We start from the raw sequence: 13,075 nt of genomic DNA on the forward strand, positions 1-13,075 counted from the left end.
CAGTGCCTCCTTGTCGAGCTGGCTGTAATTCCGTTCCGTCGGAGATAGCGTCCTGGAAAAGTAGGCGAGCGGTGCTTCTCTTCCGTCTGGAAAACGGTGACTAAGGACAGCGCCGATGCCAAAAGGTGAAGCATCGCAGGCAAGGACCAGCGGCCTGGATTCACTGTACTGTACCAGCACACGGTCCGCACACGCGGCCTTGACCGCGTTGAAGGCCGCCGTCTCCCGATGACCCCAGGCCCAAGGCGTCTTTGTGCTAAGGAGTCGGTGAAGAGGTTCAGCCACTGTGGCTTTGTGGGGCAGGAACATGTTATAAAAGTTCAGCAGCCCCAGGAACGCCTGCAACTCCGTCTTGTTCTTTGGGATGGGGGCCTGCTGGATAGCGCGGATCTTGGGTGTGTTCGGGTGAAGGCCGGAGGCGTCTATAAGATAGCCCAGGAACTCTACCTGTGGAACGGCGATCTGGCACTTCTCCCTCTTTACCTTGAGCTCGGCCTCTTGGAACCTGGTCAGCACGGCACGGAGGCGCTTGAACAGCTGCTGGTGTGAGTCTGCGGACACCAAGACGTCATCAAAATATGGTACCACGCCCGGAAGCCCTTGCAGGAGACGCTCCATAAGGCTTTGGAAGATGCCAGGAGCCACACTCACCCCGAACTGCAACCGGCAGCAACGGAATGCCCCTCGGTGGGTGACGATCGTCTGGGCTTCAGCAGTGGCATCATCAACGGGCAGTTGTTGATAGGCTTGGGCAAGGTCCAGCTTAGCGAAGACCTTACCCTCACCCAGGGAATGCAGCGGGTGTTGGACAACAGGAACCGGATAAGCGTGCTGCTGAAGTGCCTTGTTGATCATGCACTTGTAGTCAGCGCAGATTCTCACCGACCCAGAGAAGATAAAGGCCAGTCAGCCCGGTCCCAGGTTGCGGGAGCAACATCGTTGAAGAGCTGTTTCAGCCAGCACCCAGTCCTGTTCCCCAGAGTTCCTGTCCTTGCCCAGCTCCTCGCTGTGGACCCCGCTTTGCCCGTGGAGGACTGTCTGCCGACCCTCAACTCAGGTCCTGGACCTCGCCCCACAGTAACCTCCCCCCCTGGACCAGCACATCTGGTCATTCCTCCATAATGAAGTTGCTTGCACTGAGCTCCTCCCCCTTTCCCCCTGCTTCTATCGCATCTGTCCATGGACAATTGTCTCTGTGCTCTTTGTTCTTGCACCTGTAACAAATGCCGCATTTTGGGAGAAGGGGGGTTGGTTATGCTATCCAGAGACATGCTCTGCCTGCTCTCCCCCTTCTTCTAAGACTGCATAACTCTGCTGCTCGCCTGTCTCTGAGCTGTTATCTTCCTCAAAGCCCTGCTGTAAATCGAGACTGCCTTCCTCCTCTGGGGAAGCTACAGGAGAAAGGGGGGGGAGAGAGAGAGAGAGAGAGAGAGACCTCCACCATTATTCCTTCTCCTCTTCAGTCCAGTCCCTGACACAGACACAGCTATTGGACCAGAAAGTTATCACAAACCTTTTCTTTGATTGTTGCATAATGATCTGCTGCGACAACCTGAAAATTGCAGGGTGCATGGGTGCACCTTGCCCCCGTGATTGAGGGGGCCCGGGGCCATATGACATCATCACACCGTGCGCACATACCCCACGGCATGCTGACATAACTCACGCACACCGCCGGACAGGATGACATGCCGGGCAGACGTCCCGCAGCTTGTGTGCATGATACAAGCATGTGTGTGGCCAAACTGCTGGAGGGGTGGCCCCTTCACTGAAATTTGGAGGACCTCTGCCCCGTGCTCCCCCCCTCACTCAGCACTGGTGATGAGTTTTGAAGGGGGACTCCTTCCTTTATCTCTGCACCTGAGGAACTGGCCTGGCTGTCCATACTGCTTGTGCCAGGATAGAGCCAAAAAATGCCTGCTAATTGACCTCACTCATCCAAACGCACAAAGACCGGGAGTGGTAACTCACCAGATCCAGGTAGGGACCACTTGCAGTGCTCGGGAGTAACAGAAGCCACTTTACTTTGGTCAGGAGCCTGGCAGGAAAGGACTTACAGAGTTCAATGGTGGTGTAAGGCCACAGAAAGGCCTTTGCGAAAAGAGTGGGGGAGAAAATAGTATTCCCTCTGCAAAGTGATTCCTCCTTCTCACATGCCTTTATCTGTCCTCTCTAGGAACTGGGTCATCTCTAGTTTCATGGGGGTGTGGACACTTTTTGGTCTGTGGCGGGGAGGGTTTATTGACATTTGCCTCCCATGCAATTAAAACAGAATGATTACGGAAGATATATTGAATTTCTTTTTTCTTTTTTGGGTGTGGGGCGTGGGAGTGTTGGTGAAATAATTCTAACTTGCGTCTTCTGGAGGCTTCCCCTGGGCAAAAATCCTGGCTAAATGCCCTCAGTTTCAACACAGTCAAAATCATCTTCAGGGCTGCTCCACATAAATAGTTATAATAATATATTATATTCCTCTATATTCATTTAATTGAGCTGGATGAACAGCATATTGTAGGGTGTGAACAGCCAACCAACTTTGCCCTGCTTCAGGACTTTATGAGAACTTATTTTATCTTCTTTGAGTCACTCCATACTCTGTCTTCTTCAATCTGGCTCCCAAGCTGCTCTGTACATAACAGGCCCCTGAATCGCTTTTATGGAGAATATAGAAACAGCTGTAACATTTCCCTCTTTAGGTAGAAGGAGAATAAATGTGCAGGCACAAAAGCCTCTCCAGATTGCAGACAAATTGGTCTAAGAGCTTTTGTTGGAGTATTTCACACCCTGCAACATGTCCCAGAGGAGAACTGGGACATGCATACATTACGCGATAGTGCGGCCCTGCCAAAACCGAATGTCCCTATTAAATAGGGACAGTTGAGGGGTATGGTATTACTTCCGCTTTCATGGATTACCAAGAATGATGATCAGCATCTGATGATGTGTGCTTTAGCATGTGTGCTTACGCCATAATAAAATTGTTAGTCTTTAAACTGCCAGTACTGTTCTTTTGGTTGTTTTTCTAAATTGCATGATCATATACCTGATGGAGTTGTTGCAAGGATAAAAAGACTGCAAAACACTTTGGAGAATTTGAAATGCTTTTACTAAAAGAAGGTGTGCAGAGCCTATAAGTAGTATGGGAGCATGGATTGCACCCTGGCTGCCCCAGCAGACAGCCACACATTGGATTTGCCAAGGATCAACATGTAAAATCCAGTGGTTATAAGCTTGATGACCTGGTTGTGTCTCAGAGTTTTTTCCTTTGATATTTAGGGTTTCTTTTTCATGTTTAAAAACCTGCACATCCCCCTACCTCCCCCATTTAAAAGAAGGGGTGGGCAAGCTGGAGAGAGGCTTTTTTATTTTGAGTATTCCTTATTTATCAGTATTATGTTTATATCCATTCTACCATTTCTCCAAGGAGCTCAGGGTGGAATTCATGAGTCCCCATATTATCCGCTCAACAAACCTGTGGGTTAGGCTGAGATACAGCGATTAGTTTCATGGCTGTGTTGTGCCTTTAACCCTGGTCTCCCAGCCAAGTCCATGTAATATCCTACCACATTATTCCAAATTCTGGTTAAGACATAGAAGTGAATAAGCTGGGGGCAGGGAATAGTGTTTTCTAAAAGATCTTGGAATTTTATGGGAGCCCTGTGTTGAAGACTAACTAATTCAGGCTGAAATCCTGTATATACTTATCAGGGAGCAATCTCCATGGAATTCAATAGGTTTTGTTTTTTTTTCAAAATTTTTATTAGGTTTTTTTAATAAAAGAGATACAAAAATGAAAAACAGCATTGTTTGTGTCTTTACAAAATTTCATAACATCTTTGGACTTCCTCGCGTCATCCACTCGCACTTACATTGTTCCTAAAATTTTTCAAGCAAATTACCATCTTATTTGTAATCTTATAACCAATCATTACAATATAGTCTAATAATACTCATCTAATTTAGTGATGGCCAATTGTTTATAATCAAGCATCCTTCTTAGCATTCCATCAAATTACAATAATTTTGTAGATAAATCTTAAATTTCTTCCAATCTTCTTCAATCCTTTCTTCTCCCAGGTCTCAAATTCTGCCAGTCATTTCCGCCAGCTGCATATAGTCCATCAGCTGCATCTGCCATTCTTCCAGCGTGGGTAGATCTTGAGTTTTCCAGTTCTTTGCGATGAGTATCCTTGCTGCCGTTGTTGCATACATAAAGAAAGTTCTGTCCTTCTTTGACACCTTCTGGCCGACAATACCCAGAAGGAAGGCCTCTGGTTTCTTAGTGAAAGTATACTTAAATACCTTTTTCAGTTCATTATATATCATTTCCCAGAAGGCCTTCACTTTAGGGCAAGTCCACCAGAGGTGAAAGAATGTTCCTTCATTCTCTTTACATTTCCAACCTTTATTGTCAGACGAGTGGTATATTTTGGCAAGCTTAACTGGGGTCATGTACCATCTGTATATCATTTTCATTATATTTTCTTTCAAAGCATTACATGCAGTAAAGTTTAGCCCAGTGGTCCACAACCTTTCCCATTCCTCAAACATAATGTTATGCCCAATGTCCTGTGCCCACTTTATCATAGCCGATTTAACCATTTCGTCTTGTGTGTTCCATTTCAACAGCAAGTTATACATTCTTGAAAGTACCTTAGTCTTAGGTTCTAACAGTTCGGTTTCCAACTTCGATTTCTCCACCTGGAACCCTAGCTTTTTGTCATTTTTAAAAACTTCTTTAATCTGAGCGTAATGTAACCAGTCTCGCACTTTATCCTTCATTTTTTCCATACTCTGCAATTTCCAGTTATTTCCATCTTTTTCTAATATTTCCCAATATTTTGGCCAATTGGCTTCCATATTGGGTCTTTTTCGAGCCTTAGCTTCCAGAGGTGAAAGCCACCTTGGGGTTTTATTTTCCAATAAGTCTTTATATTTTGTCCAGACATTAAACACTGCTTTTCTGACAATATGGTTCTTAAAGGCCTTATTGATCTTAACTTTGTCATACCATAAGTATGCATGCCAACCAAAATTATTATTAAACCCTTCCAGATCCAACACATCAGTGTCTTCAAGAAGTAGCCAGTCTTTTAGCCAGCAGAAAGCTGCGGCTTCATAATACAACCTTAAGTCTGGCAGGGCAAAGCCCCCTCTTTCCTTTGCGTCAGTCGGTATCTTAAACTTAATTCTGGGCTTTTTGCCCTGCCAGACAAATTTAGAAATATCTCTCTGCCACTTCCGGAAGCATTCCATCTTGTCTATAATCTGTAGTGTTTGAAACAAAAACAACATTTTTGGCAATACATTCATCTTAATAGCAGCAATTCGGCCTAACAAAGAAAGCTTCAATTTTGTCCAACTGTCCAAGTCTCTCTTAATTTCAGACCAGCATTTTTCATAATTTTCCTTAAATAGACTCAGATTTTTTGCTGTTATGTTCACCCCTAGGTACTTTACCTTTTTCACCAATAATAATTCTGTTTCTCTCTGAAACTGTTCTGATTCAATATCTGTCAAATTTTTCCCCAACACCTTAGTTTTCTGTTTGTTTAACTTAAATCCCGCCACCCGACCAAAATTGTCAATCAATTGTAAAACTCTTTTCGTACTAGATTCCGGCTCCTGCAGTGTCAAAACTAGGTCATCTGCAAAAGCTTTAAGTTTATATTGTTTCGCTCCGACCTGGATCCCTTGCACCAACCGGTCCCCTCTGATCAAATTTAAGAGCACCTCCAGGACTGAGATAAATAACAAAGGGGAAATCGGGCAGCCTTGTCGTGTTCCTTTTTCAATTTTGAACTCTTCTGTTACCACATTATTAACAATCAATTTTGCTTTTTGTTCTGAATATATTGCGTCAATCCCATTTTCAAAACCCCTCCCCACTCCCATTTCTTTTAAATTTCCCTTCATAAATTTCCAAGAGATGTTGTCAAAGGCCTTCTCCGCATCTATAAAAATTAGCACTGCTTTAGTGTTTATGTCAGTTTGCAAAAGTTCCAGGACATCAATAATGTTCCTTGTGTTAGCAAACATGTGTCTGCCTGGGAGAAAGCCTGCCTGGTCTTTATGAATTACTTGACTTAAAACTCTTTTAAGTCTGTTTGCCAAAACATCAGCAAATATTTTGTAATCCACATTTAAAAGGGAGATGGGGCGGTAGTTCTTGAGCTGTGTCTTTTCAGTTTCTAATTTTGGTATCAATGTGATAAACGCTTCTTTCCACGATTCTGGCGCCTTCTTTCCCTCCATAATTTCATTGCTGACCTCCAGCAGTGGTTGGATCAAATAATCACTTAATGTCTTATAGTACTTGGAGGTCAAGCCGTCTGGCCCTGGAGATTTGCCCAATTTCAAGTTCTGAATGGCATGTTCAATCTCTTGTCGTGTTATTTTGCTGTTCAGGAGTAGTCTATTTTCTTGTGACAATTTTTTCAATCCGTTTTTCCTCAAAAATTGTTCAATCTCAACTTCATTCTGCGGCCCTTGAGTATATAATTTTTTAAAATATTTTTGAAAACACTTTCTAATCTCCACGGGGTTCTGTATACCTCTTCCTTCAATTTCCAAATTTGTTACTATGTTCAATTTTTGTCTCTTCTTCAACTGCCAGGCCAGCAGTTTCCCACATTTATTTGCCGATTCAAACGTTTTTTGTTTCATTGATTTAATCTTCCATTCTATTTCCTGGTTTATCAATTTTGAATATTGTGCCTGATGAAGTTTAATTTCTCTCAAAATCGGCTGTGACTTCGGATTGGCTCTTGGCTTCTTCTCTAGTTCTTTAATTTTCTCCAGAATCTTGTCTTTCTTTTCATTTTGTGTCCTTTTCCTTATGGCATTCTGTTGTATCAAGAACCCTCTCATCACAGCTTTGCTTGCGTCCCAAATTGTTCTTTTTTCCACCGCGGTGTTCAGGTTTATTTCAAAATAGTCCTTTATAGCTTTTTGGGCCTTCTTAATGATCTCCTGATTTCTAAACAAATTGTCATTCATCTTCCATCTAAAGGAGCCGGTTGGTAATAATGTCATGTCCATTTTCAAAGCATTATGGTCGGAGCATGTCTTTGGGCAGATTTCCACTTTCCTGACCTTAGGTGCCAGACCTCTAGTAATCCAAATTTGGTCGATTCTTGTCCAAGTCAGTTGAGCCTCAGAGAAAAATGTTCCTTCTTTTCCTAGGGGGTTCTTGATTCTCCATATGTCAATCCAGCCCATATTTTCTGTCATTTCAAAAAAGGTCTTTGGTAGTCTGCCATCTTTGGTAACTTTTTGACTTTGCGACTTATCCATGTTAGTTGATACAATCCCATTCATATCTCCCATCATTATGATGTTGTCATAGTCCAGATATTCCAGCATGCTTTCATGCAACTTCTTATAAAATTCCGATTTCCCATCATTTGGTGCATAGATTCCTAATATCAAAATTTTTTCTCCTTGATACTGTATTTCAATTGCCAAAATTCTGCCATGTTCATCTTTAAATAAAAATTTAGGTGAGAGGCTCTCTTTTGCATATATCACCACCCCTCTCTTCTTCACTATATCTGAAGATATAAATTCTTGGCCAAGTCTCTTATTTATCAGCACTTTTCTGTGGAGCCTAGTCACGTGGGTTTCTTGCAGGCAAATAATGTCCAATTGTTCCTTTTTTAATATGTGAAAAATTTTCCTCCTTTTCTCCGGAATGTTGCAGCCATTTATATTCCAACTCAGAAGTTGCAGAGACATCCTGGATAGATCTGGTTATTTTTCTGGGGGTGGTACCTTTTTCGCTGAATCTTCAGGATCCAAGGGTGCAGGTACCTCTGGTGTTTCGGGCTCCGATGGTAATCCAAGTTTTTTATGAAGGTCCTCTCCGTATTGGTTCAGAAATTTGTCTCTGTCTTCCAATGTTCTAATTTTGATCTTCCTCCCTCTGAAAGTAAAAGATAGTCCTTGTGGAAAATCCCACCTAAAGATGATGGCGTTGCTCCTCAAAAGTCTTGCTAATTCCAAATATTCCGATCTCAAATCCAAAAGCTGTTTGGGAACGTCCTTGTATAACTCAATCCTCTTATCTAAAATGTCCAGTGACTTTCCGTAGTGTAGGCCCAAAATCTTGTCCCTCTCCTCCTTTGATCTCAGTGATATCAAACAGTCTCTGGGCTTGTCTTTTTTTGTCAGTCTTCCAAGTCTGAAAGCTGATGTAATCTTAAAGTCCGTCTCTTCTAGGTTCCAGTGCTTGGAAAATATTTTGGTCAGAAACTCAGCCAGGTTGTCCTCTTCCACTTCGGGTACCGATCTAATCCTTAAGTTGGTCTCCCTACTTCTCAGTTCAATCATCGAGAGATAGGTCTGGTGTTCACCAACTTGTTTGTTGAGTGGCCTCACCTCTTTTTCTAACTTTCCCAGCCTTTGGCTGGTGTCTTCAACCAATTTTCTGTTCTCCCCTGTAGCTCCCTTCAATTCTGCAATTGTTTCCACGTTCTGTGCCACTTGTCCAGCTAATTTATTTAAACATTCGGTGTTTTGGTCTATTTTAAAAGTTTGCTCATCAGCTTTTTTATCCAAGGATTCCACTTTCTTATCCAAAGATTCCAATTTTTCATATATTTTTTCTAAAGTGGAGGCAGCTGTTCCTGAGGCCATATCTTCCAATTGTAGTTCCTCTGTTTCTACTTCCCCTGCACGTGGCAGAGAAGCTGCTGCTTCCTCAGAGAGCACAGTGGGTACCGAAGATCTGCGTTGCTGCAAGGCTGAGGCTAAAGTTGTTTGTCTAGTTCGCGGTCTTTGTTCTTTTTCCTTTTCTTTTGGCTCCTTTTTCTTTGCGCCACTCATTCCAAATTTATCTAAGGCTCAAGGTCAAGCTGAGTTGTTCCCATGAGAAAAAGACAGCCCAGATGGTAACATTCAACCAGGAGACCGGGAAACAGAAAGTATAAGGATGTCACTGCTGTAAAGTCCAAAACCTCTAGGGGGAGCTTAAAAAGTCTTTTAGAAGGGAATCAATAAATATAGTTCACAGAGAAAACAAAACCCATGTCCAAAAGCCTTCAAATGCTAAATCTTCAGCAGAGTTGGTTTTACAAAAACACAATGTTTCAAGCAGTGCTTGCTGGTACCTCATAAGATGTCAAAGTAGCAAAGTCCAAGCCCCTCAGATTTTTTCCAAATTTTGTTTCAAAGTATTTATGTCTGCAGGCTGACTGCTACTGTTGCCAGGCAGTTCCAGCACCTGGGTTTCCTTTTTTAAAATGTAGATTCCTCGGAGAAAGATCCTACAGTCCAAATCTTAGCATAAATCCAATGCTTAAAATCCTTTTCTGCATTAAAGTGATGCACTGAATGCTCAAATCCAAATTGTAAAAGAGTTCATTCACTGCCTCCACTCCTCCTGCTCTTTGCTTTGAAGTTTAGTGTGAGCGGAAGACGGACTTCCTTTTTTTACGTCCTCCACTTTCAGCCAAATTCAGGAGCTTTGATCTTTAAGCTTAATTAAAAGTCCTTATTACTCACGGGTTGCTGCTTTCCAAGGTGCCAATTCAAGGAAGAAAGGTCAGCGCTCACCGGCAACGGCTTTGCGGCTTCACTCCGCCGATTGCGGAACGACCCTCAGCGCCGCAGCCTCCTCCACGATCCAGAGCCCCTTACGGGGTTCCTTCTGCGTTTTGGGGGCTGCTTCTGGCGCCCGCCGGGTCCCAAGACCGCAGGCTTCTGCCGCCTGCGGTTTTCCGATGTGGGTCTCCGCTTCGCCGTAGCGGACGACCCGTTTTCGCGCGGAGCTCCCTTCCCGGTTAGGAAAGGGCAGCCATTACCCTTCGTGCCGCCTCCGGAAGTGGTCTCCATGGAATTCAATAGGGCTTACTTTGAAGAGTAATGTAGTTATTGTGCTATGAACCCACGGTAGAAATTGTGACAGAAGGGGTTCTTTCTGAACCAAGGTATACTAGGAATGTAAAAAGTTGTTGATTTCATCCTGATGTGTAGTAGAGAATCATCTTTCTTCTATTTCATTGTTTTTGCATTCCACATAGCAAAAACACAATTTGATCCAGGGTTTTCCCCCCCACGTCAGGTCTTTATATAAACAATGCTACCATTGTGCAAGTTATGTTAATTTGCGATAGATATTTGCAGCTTTGAAATTAAGTGTCAACAACTGCCACTTTGCAGGAAGTCAATCTGGTCCTTACAGTGAGGGAATATGCAAACAGAAGCCAGTGAGGGAATATGCAAACAGAAGCCAGTGTGGGAATATGCAAACAGAAGCCAAACAGAATGCCTGTTTTGACTGGCATTCTCACTTGGGCTGTTGTTGGCGTCTGTCTGTCTTTGCCAGGAGTCCAGGTTGGTTGTTGGCGTCTGTCTGTCTTTGTCAGGAGTCCAGGCTGGTTGTTGGCATCTGTCTGTCTTTGTCAGGAGTCCAGGTTCCCAGCTTGATAAGCGTAGATCATTAAAAGGAGGATTTATTGCAAAAACAAACAGATAACTCCAGACAGCTCGAAAAAAGCCTCTGACATCATTACTCAAGATGACCCTTCTAAAGACTCCTTCCGGGATCTACAGAAGATATTGAACTTACGACTCTTACGTCTCTTGTTTTGCTTCCTGTCTAACAACCCTCCCATATGCCGACCCTTAGGACTTAGTGGGTCAGCCCCACCTTCTTCCTGGTCTAAGAGGCTGACTCTGAGACTCTTTGTGCCTTTTTGTGCTTCTAGCGAGCTTCGGCTGTGTTCTAGCCTGCACTCCATTACTGCCTTGTCAGCTTGCTCATCAAAGTCAAGAAGAGCCGAAGATGTTCCTGTCTCACATCTAACTCTCCCTGTTCCTGGCTGTTTTTTGCAGTTGGCTGCAAGCCTTCACTTAAAGCTGGCTCACCACCCCTTGTAGTGGCAGAATTACTTGCTCAGGACTCATTTCTTACACTTTGTCCTTCTTTTAACTTTTAATAAATGTATACAGCATTTTATTTCCCCACAGACAGGTGATCATTTTTCTGTTTCCATTCCTTATTCTTGCTGTGACTCTTTCATACTCCTAGAGTATCAGGGGTGGGGAGGTGAGAATCACTTATGTAAACAAGTACCCACAGTGTTGTTTGACTAACTGTTAATGAAAGTTGTTGAACTTTCGGGGGTGGGCATTTTTGAATAGTTTCAATTGTTGTGGGAAAGATGTTTGCTGTGGCAGAAGGCAGCTGCAGGTACTCTTTTTGTCTATTATTAACGGGGGGGGGGGTGGAGAGAAGTTTTTCACTCCCTATGCGGGCAGCAGACTAATAATTTGATTTATTTGAATTTTATATAACTGTATTCTTTATCAGGTTACTTCCAGAAGACACAGACTATTTGTTGAGAATTTGTTTCCAGAGAGATTAGATGACGTTGCATTAAGCAAGTGCTACCCCACACTTTCCAGGGTATTTTTTCATCACTTTCCTGGTTGCAAAATGCCCAGTCTTTTGGAGAAGCGGGTTTGTTGTGCACCTTAAACCTGATCCTGTACTCCACCGGGAGCCAGTGCAGCTGGTATAGCACCGGGTGAATGTGATCCCACAGCGAGAACCCCATAAGGAGTCTCGCCGCGGCATTCTGCACCCACTGGAGTTTCTGGGTCAGTCTCAAGGGCAGCCCCACATAGAGTGAGTTACAATAATCAAGCCTGGAGGTGACCGTCACGTGGATCACAGTGACTAGGTCAGGGCAAGAGCAGTAAGGAGCCAACTGCTTAGCTTGGTGGAGATGAAAAAATGCCACCTGTGTTATAGCTGCAATCTGCAACTCCATAGAAAGGGAGGTGTCGAAGATTACACCCAAACTCTTAACGGACGGTGCTGGCACAATTTGCGCCCCCACAAGAGATGGGAGTTGCCCCCCCATCCCATATCATCCTGACCCAGCCAAAGGACCTCTGTCTTCAAAGGATTTAATTTCAACCGGCTCCCACGTAACCATCCAGCCACAGCTTCCAAACATCTGATCAGTGTGTCTGGGGCCAAGTCAGGATGGCCATCCATCAACAGATAGAGCTGGGTTTCATTAGCATACTGATGGCAGCCCAAACCAAAACTCCGGACAAGCTGGGCGAGGGGGCGCATACAAATGTTGAAAAGCATCAGCGAGAGTATTGTACCCTGCGGCACTCCACACACCAAGGAGTGGCGTGATGACAGTTCCCCCCAAGCGCCACCCTCTGTCCCCGACCAGGGAGAAACAAGCACAGTCATTGAAGGACTGTGCCCTGGATCCCCACGTTGTCGAGGTGGTGGTCCAGAAGTTCGTGATCGACCATGTGGAAGGCTGCTAACAGGTCTAATAGATATAAGTGGCCCCAACCCGCCTTGATCCAGCTGCCTGTGGAGATCATCTGTTAGGGCGACCAGAGCCGTCTTGGTCCCATGACCAGAGTGGAAGCCGGATTGGAATGGATCCAGAGCCGATGCTTCATGCAGAAACCCACCAAGTTGTTCAGCAACCCAAGTAAGATTGTCTTCCATAAGTGATTGTGGAGGCCAATTCTGGATCCACATGTCCTTCTACAGGACATAGGTTTCTGAGCGAGAATTGATCATGGTGAGGGTTTGCCAAGTTTGCCTTCCTCTTAGTGCATTTACCCCTTTCGTCCTGAGTTTGAGTGTCTTCAGAACCCATGAAACCTTTGCTAAAGGCTGTTCTCCAATCAGAGGGCTCACAGGCCAGTGTTTCCCAGTTGTCGTGTTTATACTACATTTTTAAAGATTTGCCTTGAGAGAGTAGTGGTTAAGAGCGGTGGACTCGTTTGCGTCTCCACTCCTCCACATGCAGGAGGTTTTGCGTCTCCACTCCTCCACATGCAGCTGCTGGGTAACCTTGGGCCAGTCACACTTCTCTGAAGTCTCTCAGCCCCATTCACCTCACAGAGTGTTTATTGTGGGGGAGGAAGGGAAAGGAGAATGTTAGCCGCTTTGAGACTCCTTTGGGTAGTGATAAAGCAGGATATCAAATCCAAACTCCTCCTCCTCCTCCTCTTCTTCTTCTTCTTCTTCTTCTTCTTCTTCTTCTTCTTCTTCTGTTGACCACCAGCATTACACTTACCATTTTTAAGT

At 44.3% G+C, this 13,075-nt stretch overlaps 1 protein-coding gene across 4 annotated transcripts in view; it reads right to left on the reverse strand.

Moving 5' to 3' along the window:
- LOC310848171 (cytosolic phospholipase A2 epsilon-like) overlaps window positions 1-13,075 on the reverse strand; it is a 72,521-nt gene that overhangs the window by 53,913 nt on the left and 5,533 nt on the right. Inside the window, exon 1 of one of the 4 annotated variants that reach the window (XM_083746851.1) lies at window positions 1,972-2,199. The exons of the other annotated variants lie outside the window; for them this stretch is intronic. The gene's annotated coding sequence lies outside the window, so the exon portion shown is untranslated. Of the gene's footprint in view, window positions 1-1,971; window positions 2,200-13,075 lie in introns of those variants that run through there. 4 annotated transcript variants of the gene reach the window in all.

This window comes from Podarcis gaigeae, assembly GCF_964106915.1.
Source record: "Podarcis gaigeae genome assembly, chromosome: 1".
Lineage (NCBI taxonomy): Eukaryota > Metazoa > Chordata > Lepidosauria > Squamata > Lacertidae > Podarcis > Podarcis gaigeae.